Raw genomic sequence first — 14,056 nt, forward strand, 5'->3', positions numbered from 1 at the left:
GTGCTCTTAAATGTTTTTAATATGAGTACTGGCAACGTCTGATGTTGGACAGGGTTACATTTCAGTGAAGGTGGTTGAATAGCAAAATGCCATAAAATGAACCAGTTTTTGTCATAGGAACACTTGAAGAGGGGGATAACTTATTGATCACCTTTATGACCAAAGAAGAACATTTGAAAATAAAAAAATAAAACTTTTTCTCTTTTTTTTTTATGAGGAATGTTTTAATGTATACTTTATGTGCAACAATAATGAAGAGGAAAAATACAGTCCAGTAAAGTTTCACATTTTGTGTGTTCAGATTTGGCCAATTAGCATCTGGCAACTCCAATCGCTACCCCAATTCTGATATACGCACTGCTGCGATCTCCTAAAATTGCCAGTGATCGGTAGCTACTTTAATTAAAACTCGGTCAGTGCCTGTTGAAGCAATGAGGAGTCGCACACTCTAAAATCTCTCATATGATAAATTTTGATTCGCTGTGCCTATATTCTACAAGACATTGATTCTCAGTGTTTATGCTAACATTTTCCATGTGATTTTGTGATACACATTCTACCAATCTGTTATTACAAACTAAATACTGGCAACTAAGCTTACATCATTCTCGCATTTTTTTCTACTCCCCTGCCGCATGTATAGCCAACCATTTTTCCAATAGATTCTACGAAGGCTAATGTTTAATCCGGTTAGTACCGAACAGAATCTAGTCAGTACTACTCGTGGTAAAGAGATATTTAAAGGACGAAACTGTGCGGTGGCGGAAAAAGCTGCTGAGTGTCTGAACTCACCCTCACCGAGACCTACCAAAACAAAGCCTCTTTGACCGTCTGACGGGCAGCGATTCCTGCAGCCCTAACACTGCAGCTATCTACCTCCCAGCCTCACATGCCTCCACTATCTGGGTAGGCGGTGGCTGAGTGGTTAGCGTGTAGGGCTAGCATTCATGGCGCCATGGACAACGTCGGTTCGAATCCCCATGCTACCACCTAGGACTTTTCAGGTACTTCCGAGTGGCCTAAGACTACCCACATGCTGTCCAGAAGACCACCCATCAACCCTGACTCTATTGTAGGGGAGCCAAGCCAGTGAAATTCTAATGGGGGTCGCATGGTTTGCTATACTTTTTCTGGACATTTTTTCTGGTGGATATAATGATTCTCCATGGGAAATGATTTGTTAAGATGTCTGCTTCTGCTGTGAATAGGCTGTATGACCTTAAATCTGAAATTTGCACCCCTAAATTTTCAAGCCTAAATTTAGGGGTAGGGGAAAAAGAAATGCGATTTAAGGCCATTTATAATCATTCAAATTATAAGTATGAAGTATCATTGGAAAGGTCTTGAAACAAGCTTTTAATTGGTAGTATGCAAATTTTTATGACTTCACTGATGATGTCACTAAAGGTCAAAAGGTCAATAATTTTATGGCCAAGTGAAAATCCAGAGGTGCCTGCAAGGAAAGGGGTTAATCTATCATATGTAGGGACTGAACATGAAATAACGCAATGCAATTTTTAGAGGACATCTCTAGAAAGTTTTTAATATCAATAAATGCAGTTTACATATCAAAAATATGAAATTAACCCCATCTGTCCCAAAATCATTATTTTCAGTTTCTGACAAAAACATGAAAACGGTACATATTTTGTACTGTTACAGAAACGTGATTTTTTTGGTCAGAAAACAGTTACAAACTCGGTCCTAGTAGTATATCTAAGTTGTAAAAACGATCAGTAACCCATTCTGTCGGTTACAGAGGTGATGTTAACCCCTTCTGACCAAAAATGATTTTTTTCCAAGCTCCATTTCTCCCTCTGAACTTCACACAATGGACAAACACACTTTTGATTCTCTGCCGTGTTTTAGGTTTGAGATGTTGCTAGATCACAGCGCTCTGGGCTCCCAAGGCAGCAACATGCAATCGAGCACTTAAGGGGGGCGACCAAGGGTATTTTTTTACGAGTATATTTAAAATCGGACAAATACGTTTTTTTTGCTCAGCATGGCCGGGATAGCCAAAATTGCCATGTGGTGAGGTTTGTTTTCGTAAAATTAAAGCCCTTCACCCCTGGAAGCCATATTTAAATGGCCCGCACAATTGCGTCATAGCCTGACTCGTGCGCCAACACACGCTGTATCATTCTGTGCTTGTATGTACGTAAAATTTGCATTAGAATATTTTTTTTTCTCCGTAAATTTTGTCATCTGTCATTCCTTTTGTGCCGGATCGCAGGGAGGGTGTGAGTTGAGGAGAGGAGTGTGGTGGAGCCAGTCCCTACCCAGACAACAACGGGGAAGGGCAGGCAACCTGTTCGTTTGTACTCCAGCCAAATTAAGGTCTTTAGAAATGACATACAAACGCAAGTTGAGTAGTAAGAGAGCCATCAACATGAAGAAGGCTTATTGAACAAGATGGAGCGGCCAAGACCAGGAAGGGAGCAGTTTCGGAGCTTATGAAGCGAGTCGTGATCCTGCCACGCTCAGCCGCTGCTCATCACCACCACCACCTGCTCCACCAACAGCTGATTCGCCACTCCCTACACCGAGTACCTCATCACGCCCTTCTCCACCACCACCTGCTTCATCACCACCTACTCCACCACCACCTACATCACCACCAGCTGCAGAATCATTGCCACATGAAACATCACTGCAGCTCCAACAACAAATTCTGCACAGAGGTGTTCAGTTGAACCCTCCTCCTTCTGATACAAGCGAAACTTTCATCACCATGTTGCTTTCCCAGCTACAGACACTCATCGCAAGACAGAAGTGCCCAGTACGGTCGTGCAGGAATACCTTGACCGTAACCTCACCTGCGAGTGAGTGATACTTTTTTATAAAGGGGGACCAGATGTCTTAGCATTCTCCAGTAAGTCAACAAGGTATACACAGTCATATGTGAAAATTTCATGCCAATCAGATAAAAACAAATGTCAAAACATGGATAGAATGGAAAAAAATCTTTAGGAGCCAATATCTCTGAAAGTAGTTTTTTACACTTCAAAAAATTTAACAAAATCAGGAAAAAGTCTGTCCGACTTTTGTTTGGTACCAACTAAAACTACAACTAAAGGGCAATTTTTTGTATTTATGAAATTTCAAAAATGTAAAAAGAAAATGGGACACAGTAGAGAAAATTGTAAGTGAAAAAAAATTGCAATTTTTTTTGCTCGAAAACAAAACAGCATATCACAATTTTATAAATGCAAAATATAGATATGTAAACAAAGTTTCTATGTTTTTTTTTTCACAGCGATTAACTGAAAAATAAAATTGTGAAACAAAAAAAAGAAAATTACACTTTATATGAGTCTCCCCTATACTTCACCCAAATTTCATGAAATTCACAGAATGTCATATATTTACAGAAACAAATAACATACTAAGATTTCAAAGCTATTGGACGTACCATATGGGTAGGAGGACCCTCCTTAGTGGCCCCCCTTAACACCAGCTGCACGACATGGGCATCTGATGCGGCAATGAGCTAGATCACAGCGCTTTGGGCTCCCAAGGCAGCAACAGGCAATCGTGCACTTAACACCAGCTGCACAACATGGGGATCTGATGCGGCAATGACCCTTTCGGCATTTACAGGATACTCTGGCAACGTGCTTTGGTTTGGGATCTTTGGATTCTCACAGCTAACAAGGCACCATTTTCAATTTTCCTCCCGAATTTCGTTGGGTCTGGCAGGAGGGGTCTCACTTCCAATACACATTTGCAGATTGTTAGCTGATGAAGGGCCCTAAGCACGTGAAACCTGAACGCATCTTCTGTTGCTGGCAGGGAACGAATGTCACCTTTCCGGCTCAGAAACAAGTGACACCTCAGCTCATTACTTGTTCCATTGAATCATTTGTTTCCATAGAGTGCAATGAAGTACTTTTGGGCTGAATCCATGACAGTAGCCTCTATCTCTAAGTCACCCTGCACATACATGTAGCTGGCTAAAGGCTCTAAACTTTCAAGACATTTTAGTGCCACATTCAGTGCTTGCTTTTTTCCAATTTTGAAGGGATAACTCACTGTGTCGCACCCTGTAATGATATATGTAGCGAGTAATGTACCAGTTATATCTGAACTGTCTGTGTAAGTTGTTTCCATATACTGTGATATGATATGGCAGGGTAGGTAGACTACTGCCGACACTGTGTTTGTGGACCCAGAGCTCCAACAAACCAGGTAGATGTCGATAGTGGTAAATTGCCATGACGGTAATGTCTGTGTCATTTGCTTCAATTACAATGCGTTTGGCGTTTTGTACCTTCACCGCAAATGCTGCGTGGGCAGATTTGAGTGTATCTGCTTCTTGATTTCCATTGGAAAGCCCCGGAACAGTTTGGACCTGGTGCCTAGTAAGCATAACTGTGTTTTCATTGAACCCACCAATGATAACTTTGCAACCCTCTGGAATCAGACTTGTTTCACCACACCATGCTTGGAACAAGAATTTCAATAGGTTCTCCTTGTTTTCCCGCTTTTGCTATGTAGTCCTTCCATTCTGGAATGGGTAACGATGGATGCGGTATGAAAGTCTTCAAAGACCGGGTCTTTTTTTCCCATCGTTTATGCTTCAAGCTCTGTTCCGGACTTATATCGTATCTATCTCCAACTACTTGCACAATGGTACATTCTCTTGGTTTCATGTAATAATTTTGAATGATGAAAAAATGGAGGAGGTCAATGAGTTTAAGTACCTTGGACCTGTTATAAAGATTCTTCAAAATGATGTTTTCTATGCCCTCTCTGGCCTCAATCCTCAGAAGGCTTATGGACCTGATGGAGTGCCTCCTATTGTCCTTAAAAACTGTGCTTCCGTGCTGTCACCCTGCCTGGTCAAACTCTTTCGCCTCTGCCTGTCAACATCTACCTTTCCTTCTTGCTGGAAGTATGCCTTCATACAGCCTGTACCTAAGAAGGGTGACCGCTCCAATCCCTCAAACTACCGTCCTATTGCTTTACTTTCTTGTCTATCTAAAGCTTTTGAATCAATCCTTAACCGGAAGATTCAAAAGCACCTTTCCACTTCTGACCTTCTATCTGATCGCCAGTATGGGTTCCAAGGGCGTTCTACTGGTGATCTCCTAGCCTCTTAACTGACTCTTGGTCATCCTCTCTTAGCCGTTCGGTGAAACTTTTGCTATTGCTGGACATATCAAAAGCTTTTGATAGGGTCTGGCACAAATCTTTGCTTTATAAAATACATGACTTCGGTTTCTATACTTCTGTATGTACATTTCTCTACAGTTTCCTTTCGGAACGTTCTTTTTCTTCCGTGTTAGCCGGTGACTGTTCTTCGCCTTATTCTTTTGACAGTGGTGTGCCACAGGGTTCTGTCCTATCTCCACTCTTTTCTGTTGTTCATTGATGATCTTCTTTCCAAAACGAACTGCCCTATCCACTCGCTCGCCGATGACTACTCTGCATTACTCAACTTCTTTTAATAGAAGACCCACTCTACAGGAACTTAACGATTCAAGGCTGGAAGCAGCAGAACGCTTAGCCTCAGACCTTACTATTATTTCCGATTGGGGCAAGAAGAACCTGGTGTCCTTCAACGCCTCAAAAACACAGTTTCTTCACCTATCCACTCGACACAGTCTTCCAAACAACTATTCCCTATTCTTTGACAACACCCAGCTATCACCTTCTTCAACACTAAACATCCTCGGTCTATCCTTAACTCAAAATCTCAAATGGACACTTCATCTCATCTCTTACTAAATCAGCTTCCTCGAGGCTGGGCGTTCTGTACCGTCTCCGCCAATTCTTCTCCCCTGCACAGTTGCTGTCCATATACAGGGGCCTTGTCCGCCCTCGTATGGAGTATGCATCTCATGTGTGGGGGGGCTCCACTCACACAGCTCTTCTAGACAGAGTGGAGGCTAAGGCTCTTCGTCTCATCAGCTCTCCTCCTCATACTGATAGTCTTCTACCTCTTAAATTCCGCCGCAATGTTACCTCTCTTTCTATCTTCTATCGATATTTCAACGCTGACTGCTCTTCTGAACTTGCTAACTGCATGCCTCCCCCCCTCCCGCGGCCCCGCTGCACTCGGCTTTCTACTCATGCTCATCCCTATACTGTCCAAACCCCTTATGCAAGAGTTAACCAGCATCTTCACTCTTTCATCCCTCACGCTGGTAAACTCTGGAACAATCTTCCTTCATCTGTATTTCCTCCTGCCTACAACTTGAACTCTTTCAAGAGGAGGGTATCAGGACACCTCTCCTCCCGAAATTGACCTCTGATTTTCGACACTCCTTTAACCTCTGTTCGGGAGCAGTGAGTAGCGGGCCTTTTTTTCTTTTTTTTTCTTTGCGCCCTTGAGCTGTCTCCTTAGCTGTAAAAAAAAAAAAAAAAAAAAAGTTATGTGTAAGCATGGTGGTTCGGAGGGAGAGGTAAGAGAAAGGGCATTGCAAGGAAGAAGGGTGGTAGGGTCTTTGGGACGAATCATGAATGGCAGAAGTGTGAGCATGGAGGTAAAGAGGGATTTGAGAAATACAATAAGAGTACCAACCCTCACATATGCAAGTGAAACGTGGGCTTGGAATGAAAGTCAGAGGTCTAGAGTGCAGGCAGTGGAAATGAGTTATTTGAGGAATGCTTGTGGTGTGAGTAGAATGGATGGAATGAGTAATGAGAGTGTGTACGAGCATTTTGGAATGTGTCACAGGGGTGAAGGGAAGAAGTGTGGAGTGGTGGAAGAAGTGAAGCGACAGACTTTAAAGTGGTTTGGCCACATGGAGCGAATGGAGGAGAGCAAGATGACCAGAAGGGTGTATGTGAGTGAGATAGAGGGAGGGAATGCTAGAGGACGACCTCCAGTGAAATGGAGGGATAGGGTGCAAGAGTACGTTAGGGAGAGGGGGGAAAGATCTTTGAGAAACTTTGAGCAGGCAAGGAGGGAGTGTCTGGCTAGAGAAAGATGGAAGCTCTTCTGCCGTGGCCATCCCCTGGTGGGAGCTCCTAGGAGCAGGCGTCGATGAAATGATGATGATGATACTTTTTCTGAAGCTGAGAGAAGTCAATGGAACCCATGGCCTCATAACGTTGGACAAATGCCATCATGTCCACAATCATACAGATATTTCCCCTCCTCAGCCAACTCCGGAGATGGTAGGTCCTCCAGCTCAAGCCATTCCGTGCCCATGGAGTCCTTGAGCACACCAATGAAGTCAGCTTTGTTGCCCTTTCACATTGAATGGCTACTTGGGTGGGTGTCATCTTGGTCAAATAATGAACTTAGGTAGCTTGTCCATTCATGGGAAAAGGAGTCAATTTTTTGTTCCTCTAGGATTACTGCAACAAGAGGGCGTGCAAGAGCTAGTGCTGCTGCTAGTGACGGAAACTTTCAGTGGACCAGTGGTGATTTTTTTATACCAAGTGTGCCTCAGTTTGACGGTGTTCTGGTGGGAATCACAGATAATTTCCCAGAAGTGCAACAAGAATGTGACTATTTTCTTGCATATATGGATAATGATTTACTGGATCTAATTGTCAAGGAAACAAACAGAAACTTTGAACAGCATTGTGAGCATGTGGGCTTGCGTGAGAGCGAGTGGGGTGCTTCCACGTGCGTCACGGCCACGAGAAAATGCGCAATATTTTCGGCTGTCATAACTTTTTTAATTATTATTAGGAGAGAAGTTTTCTTACACCAACATATATACTAGATGAATATACAATTATTGCAAAGAAGAAGGACGCCATTTCCACCTCTTTTAAATGTCCAAATTTTCCCCGTGCACAGCATCCAGAGAAATATATCGCCACCCGTACTCTAAGGGTTAATGAAAAAACGTATGTGATTAGATTTTTTTTAACCCGCAAACTGCTGTACGCCTTCTGGGCGGCTGAGCGGTAAGCTGCTGTAGGCCTTCTGGAAGCGGGCTTTTCAAACAGGCGCCAAAAAGTTTCCGCCGCGGCTTCAGATACTGCCAGAAAAACATTTTTGTGATAGAAAAATCTAAGAAATATGCAGGATACAACACATTTCGAGCTACAGATATGTGTATTGTAATATTTATGACACGTTTATGTAACTTAGATATCATTTATTGAAGGTCAATCTCTCGCTGATATAGCCGCACTAGGCGACGCACTCAGAATCTCAGTCCCGCAGCTTACGGGTTAAAGGTCAGAGTTTTCCATTCTATCTAAAAAGACATTTGTAACTATTCAAAATTTTAAAAAATAACATCACGTAAATGAAACCAGATACGTACTTAAAAAGTAAAGACACGCATTTGTTAGGATAATAGGAAAGTATCTTATGCGAGTAAGAAAGAAATCAGTGAACAAATAACAGGGCAAACCCAAGTAAAAAAAAAAAAAAAAAAAAAAAAAAAAAAAAAAAATATAAATATATAAATAAATCGCAAAACATCATTTTTTTTTTTTTGTCTGATGATCTTAAGATTACAATATGATAATTATGGTACAGTTATTCACAAAAATAGCCTAATCAAGACCTTAAGTGCAATTTAAAGCTGTGGCGTATTCTTCCCTTTAATTAATGTGAATCCCATTATTGCGTCTCATATCCCAAATAATATTAACATAAAAATCATTTTGCAAGTTATTTTATACAAAATAAAAGTAATTTTACTAACAAATAGCAGTGATAAATAATATAAATAATATAGTGTAATAATAGAAATGCAAATAATATAAATAATATAGTATAATATATAAATAATATACAGTCGTCCCTCAAATAGTACGGGGGTTAGGGACCCAGGACCCCCGTACTATTCAAAAATCCATATAAAATTAGTGCCCCCCCTAGAAACACTCCTGGGCTGCGTTTGAGAGAGGGAATCGGGACTCTTGGAACGTCCCGAGTGCTCTCAAATGTGTGACGCGGCAGCACGAATTGCCAACTCGGCACGTCCGCTGGCACCCGGCTTTGAGAGGTGGAGTGCCTTCATGCTGTGATGATGTCATCAGCAAATATGGCAGTCCAAACAAACACATACAAGTGTTTCCATTGCATTTCACCTCCCTGTGCCACCATAACCACTACAGCTTCCTTTTCATCTTCTGTTGTAAGGAGTTCGTCAGCCAGGACAGCTAGTAATGCATGTTAAACATCACCAGGAAGATCAGCGTGCGGTATTTTGCTGCGAGTGAGACACCATTACCATAGCAACAACGAGGCTTAGTAAAAGGACGGTCTTTGTCTCCACTCTTGCAGCACTCTTGGAGCACTGGCAGTTACTGCGGCAAGAATTTCTTTTACACTGATAGATACAGTGAACACTGCTCTCATTCATGTGGTATGCTCTCCCTACCGCAATGTAACTCATCCAAAAACGTAACCTCCTAAATCTGAATTCTTCTGCAAGGTGAACACCCTTCTCGAATGCTTTGGGGTGCTTTCAGCAAGTGTGTTGGTAGAACAGTGTTGCCACTCACGCCAGGGCTACTTGGTGCGACGAGCGGGAAATTTAAAAATCCTAAAAAAAATTCTTCCATGACAATCCATATAAAACCAAAACCGTACTATTTGAAGGATGACTGTAGTAATAAAATAGTGCTGAAAACACTAAGATCGCGCACTAGAGCAGAAACGTAAACGGACACGAGTGCATGGGTGCTACCACGGTCCAGTTGGTGCTACTGTAGCGGTAGCCTAGACCGCTACTTGGAACCCAAACACTGCTGTTTGTATGCTTCCGAGGCTGCAAATGAAGCTGAGAGCTTCGCCGTATTTAGTCTGTTAAGGCTGCCTCTTCAGGTAAAGGAAAATCACTTTGGCCTGTTTTGGTGCTCCTTGCTGGAGCTTTATTGTTAAGACTATATATATGGCTGAGCGATGTAGATGAAAGTATTTACAAGAATATGAGTATGCATAAATATTTACATTATCGGTAATTAGGTAATGTATTTACAATGTCGTATGCCATGTTGTTTGGGATCTTTGTGTATAGGTTACTTATGTTGTAGTGACTGCATAACACTGCCTCTGTGAGTGCACAACGTGAACTGAAGGCGGTGTGCCCAACCAGGAGTGAGATGTTTGTGTGGGTAAGCACTCCTGACCTCCCGTCTTGAAGCCATGATCATACCCTCAACCACTTCTTCCTTCTATTTAACTGTAGCAGCAAATCCTTAACTTGAGTAACAGCAGCACAAGCCACAACAGCCATTACTTTTGCAAATGGCTCCATATGGATACAGGCAACTGGTTTGTTTACGTTGTAGATACAAGCAACCGACCTTGGTCGTGTGTGACATGAAGCACACCCAGAAAAGTTGGAGTTGCCTACAGCCAACACAATTGGAAGAAAAGGCCCAGTGTAACACCAGTTTGAGACCTCCAGCTCTGTGCACTCTCGTCTTGAGGCAAACAAAGGGAACCCACAGATGCGTATTCGACTTGTACAAACAGGATTGCTCATACACTAGGTCACTGCTCGTAAACCAAGGCACTTTTTTATGATTTTTTTTTCTTTTTGCTTGTAAATCAAAATGCTCGTAAAATAAGCCACTCGTAAAGTGAGGTATTACTGTATGCTGCATCGAGATTTATCATGTGAGATATTTTAGAATGTGCTACTCTACATTGCTTCAGATGTTTAGGGAGTTTGTGTTGCACCGAATTGAGTACAATTCCTAATGTCATTTATTTTTCTCTTAACAGCTCAACAAGTGGATTAACACCAGGGACTCCTGTTGTCTGCAGTGATGATGATGGTGAAGCAGGAGGCAGCACTGCACCTTTGTTGCCTTCTCCAGCCACCCCTGAAGCCCCTCGGTTATCCAAAGGCATCCCCAGCCATTCTGAAGGACAAGCAGAGGCATCCACCAGATTGCCTTGGACCAGTAAGCCTCTGACATCACTCCCACACATCACCAACGAAATACCTTGGTATGTAGAGGTGCCTGTGGTGTTTCAGGATGAGATGGAGAAAGTAATGAAAGCACATTTGAGAGATTTGGTATGAGTGTGACAGTGAAAGGAGTGGATTGTGGACTGGAGTGGTTGAATGGGTGAAGTTTGATATGCTGAGATGGTTTGGATACATGATGAGAATGGGGGAGAATGAATTTGTGAAGAGTGTATAAGGGAAAGATTGAGGGAGGGGATGTCAAGGGAAGACCAACTGTGAAGTGGATTAATAGGGTGGGTGAATATTGGAGTGGGAAAGTCAGAAGTAGCAGGATTGTGTGTGCTGAGAGGGAGTGCCAGAACAGGGAGAGATGGAGACACCTGTTGCAGCCACCCCCGGGAGGGAACAGGGCGTCGGAGATATAGATAGATTGATAGAAAAAACGGTGGAGGCGACACAGAATTCCTAAGTTCAAGGAAGGAAGAATCGGGCAGCTGAGTGTTATTGGAGAATATGAGAGAGATTTTTTGTTTCTACAATAAAGGAAGCAGCTCAAGGGCAAAAACATATGAAAAAAAAAAAAAACTTTAGCACTGCTCCTATAAAAGGGAGTAGTGAAAAGTGGCCCTTGAAAGTGGTCAAGTAGTAGGCAGGAGGAAATACAGATGAAGAAGGCTGTTCAAGAGTTTACCAATGAAAGGGCTGAAAGAATAAAGATGCTGGTTAACTCTTGAATAAGGGATTTGGACAGTATTGGGGTGACCCCAAGTAGAAAGTCAAGTGCAGTGGGGTCATCCATTTAGCAAGGTCAGAAGAGCAGCCATCATGAAAATATCAATAGAAGATAGAAGGAGAGGCAACACTGCAGCAGAAATTAATAGGTAGAAGACTGCTAGTAAGAGAGAGTTGAGACGACTAGCCTTTGACTCTACACTGTTCAAGAGAGGTGTCTGTGTGGACTCTGTGAAGTCCCCCGACACATGAGATTCGTACTCCATATGATGGCTGACAAGGCTCATGTACATGAACAGCATCTATGAGGTTGAAAAAACTGCTGGAGACGATACAGATCGTCCAACCTTGAGTAAGCTGATTTAGTAAGCTAGGAGATGTGTGGTTTCCAGTTAAGATTTTGAGTAAAAGATAGACCGAGAATGTTTATTGTTGAAGAAGATGACAGTTGAGTGTTATCGAAGAATAGGGGATAAGTGTTTGGAAGATTGTGTCGAGTTGATAGGTGGGGAAACTGTGTTTTTGAGGCATTGAGGGACACCAAATTCCTTATGCCACAATTGGAAATAATTATATGGTTTGAGGGTAAGTGTTCTGCAGCCTTCAGCCTAGAGCCTTGGAATTCCTGTTGAGAGGGTATTCTGTCAAAATATGTTGAATAATGCAGAATAATTATAACAGCCCCGGGTTCGACCCCTGGCCATCACCTGTTGAAAAAATAAAAAAAGGGGAGGAAGAGGAAAAATAGTGATGCTATGATTCCTCAACTTCACAGAGAGTGTACGGCTGGGTTTGATTCCCTGCTGTTCCCTCTCTGTAAGCTGCCACCAGGAGGTTGTAACATGGCACAACCTCCAAAGCCTGTAAGCGAGAAACGGCAGTTCTATGAACCAGGTGGGGCGGAACTAAACTAACTGTTTAGTCTCCAGACTCTCCCTGCCCTGGCAGGCCTGGCAACACTTGACTTTAACAACTGTCCCACCTGGTAGATAGTGTCCGTCGCTCCCCAGCCTACTATGGGTTGTTCCTTGAGGTAGATGGTATCCTCAGTCCCAAGTTTGGTAGTGTGGGGTCGTGGTTACCTTCGGAGGTCGTGGTGGGGGGAGATTGCGAGACTGCACTGTAGGCTAGGAAGGCTGTATGCATTAATACAGGACACAGACAGAATACAATTTATTGGTTTAATCCTCACTCCTGATGGGAGGGTAGCATGTTTTGGTTAATACAGAAATTGAAAATCTTTCTTCTAATCCCTAACATCCTTATGGATAAATGCTACACACGAGAGAGATGAACATATGTCGGTATATATCACAGGGCTACCGCCCGATTGACTAGACAATCCGATTTCAACTTCCTGCATCGGCGTGCATACACAAATAAAAACACTCATAACAAAATAGGAAGAAAAGGGTTTAGTATGAGGGAAAGATCAGACTGTTACAGCTAAAGGAGACTGGCCCAACATTCTAGACCTCTTCCTTACCTCAAACCCTTCTGCTTATTCTGTCAAACTGTTCTCTCCGTTGGGCTCCTCCGATCACAATCTTATTTCTGCATCCTGTCCTATCGCTCCTGTACACCCTCTGGACCCACCGAAGAGGCGATGCTTCTGGCATTTTGCTTCAGCTCGGTGGGACGACCTGAGGATGTACTTTTCCGATTTCCCGTGGAATGATTATTGCTTCCAGGATAGAGACCCCTCTGTGTGTGCTCAGCGCATCACAGAGGTGATTGTCTCTGGAATGGAGGCATACATTCCTCGTTCTTTCTCTACTCCTCACGCTAAAAAGCCTTGGTTTAATCACGCTTGTTCTCGTGCTGTCAATGATAGAGAGGCAGCTCACAAAAGGTACCAGAGCCTTCAAACTAATGCTAATTATGAACTTTACATTTCTGCCCGAAATCGTGCCAAATCTATTCTCCGACTAACCAAAAATTCTTTCATTAATAGAAAATGCCAAAACCTTGCTTTCTCTAACTCTTCCCGTGACTTCTGGCATCTAGCCAAAAACATCTCCTCTAACTTCACTTCTTCATCTTTCCCTCCACTCCTCAGTTCTGATGGCAACACTGCCGTCTCATCTATCTCTAAGGCTGAACTCTTCTCTCAAACTTTTTCTAAGAACTCCACTCTGGACGATTCTGGGCATATTCCTCCTACTCATCCCCCCTCTGACTCCTTTATGCCTGTTATAAAGATTCTTCAAAATGATGTTTTCTATGCTCTCTCTGGCCTCAATCCTCAGAAGGCTTATGGACCTGATGGAGTGCCTCCTATTGTCCTTAAAAACTGTGCCTCTGTGCTGTCACCCTGCCTGGTCAAACTCTTTCGCCTCTGCCTGTCAACATCTACCTTTCCTTCTTGCTGGAAGTATGCCTTCATACAGCCTGCGCCTAAGAAGGGTGACCGCTCCAATCCCTCAAACTACCGTCCTATAGCTTTACTTTCTTGTCTATCTAAAGCTTTTGAATCA

At 42.9% G+C, this 14,056-nt stretch overlaps 1 long non-coding RNA gene across 1 annotated transcript in view; it reads left to right on the forward strand.

The window, feature by feature from the left end:
- The window catches only part of LOC126995871 (uncharacterized), a 34,923-nt gene that overhangs the window by 11,748 nt on the left and 9,119 nt on the right, over window positions 1–14,056 (forward strand). Inside the window, exon 3 of the long non-coding RNA XR_007750756.1 lies at window positions 10,658–10,885. This is a non-coding gene — a long non-coding RNA (uncharacterized LOC126995871). The remainder of the gene's footprint in view (window positions 1–10,657; window positions 10,886–14,056) is intronic.

This window comes from Eriocheir sinensis, chromosome 9 (assembly GCF_024679095.1).
Source record: "Eriocheir sinensis breed Jianghai 21 chromosome 9, ASM2467909v1, whole genome shotgun sequence".
In the NCBI taxonomy this organism is placed as follows: Eukaryota; Metazoa; Arthropoda; class Malacostraca; order Decapoda; family Varunidae; genus Eriocheir; species Eriocheir sinensis.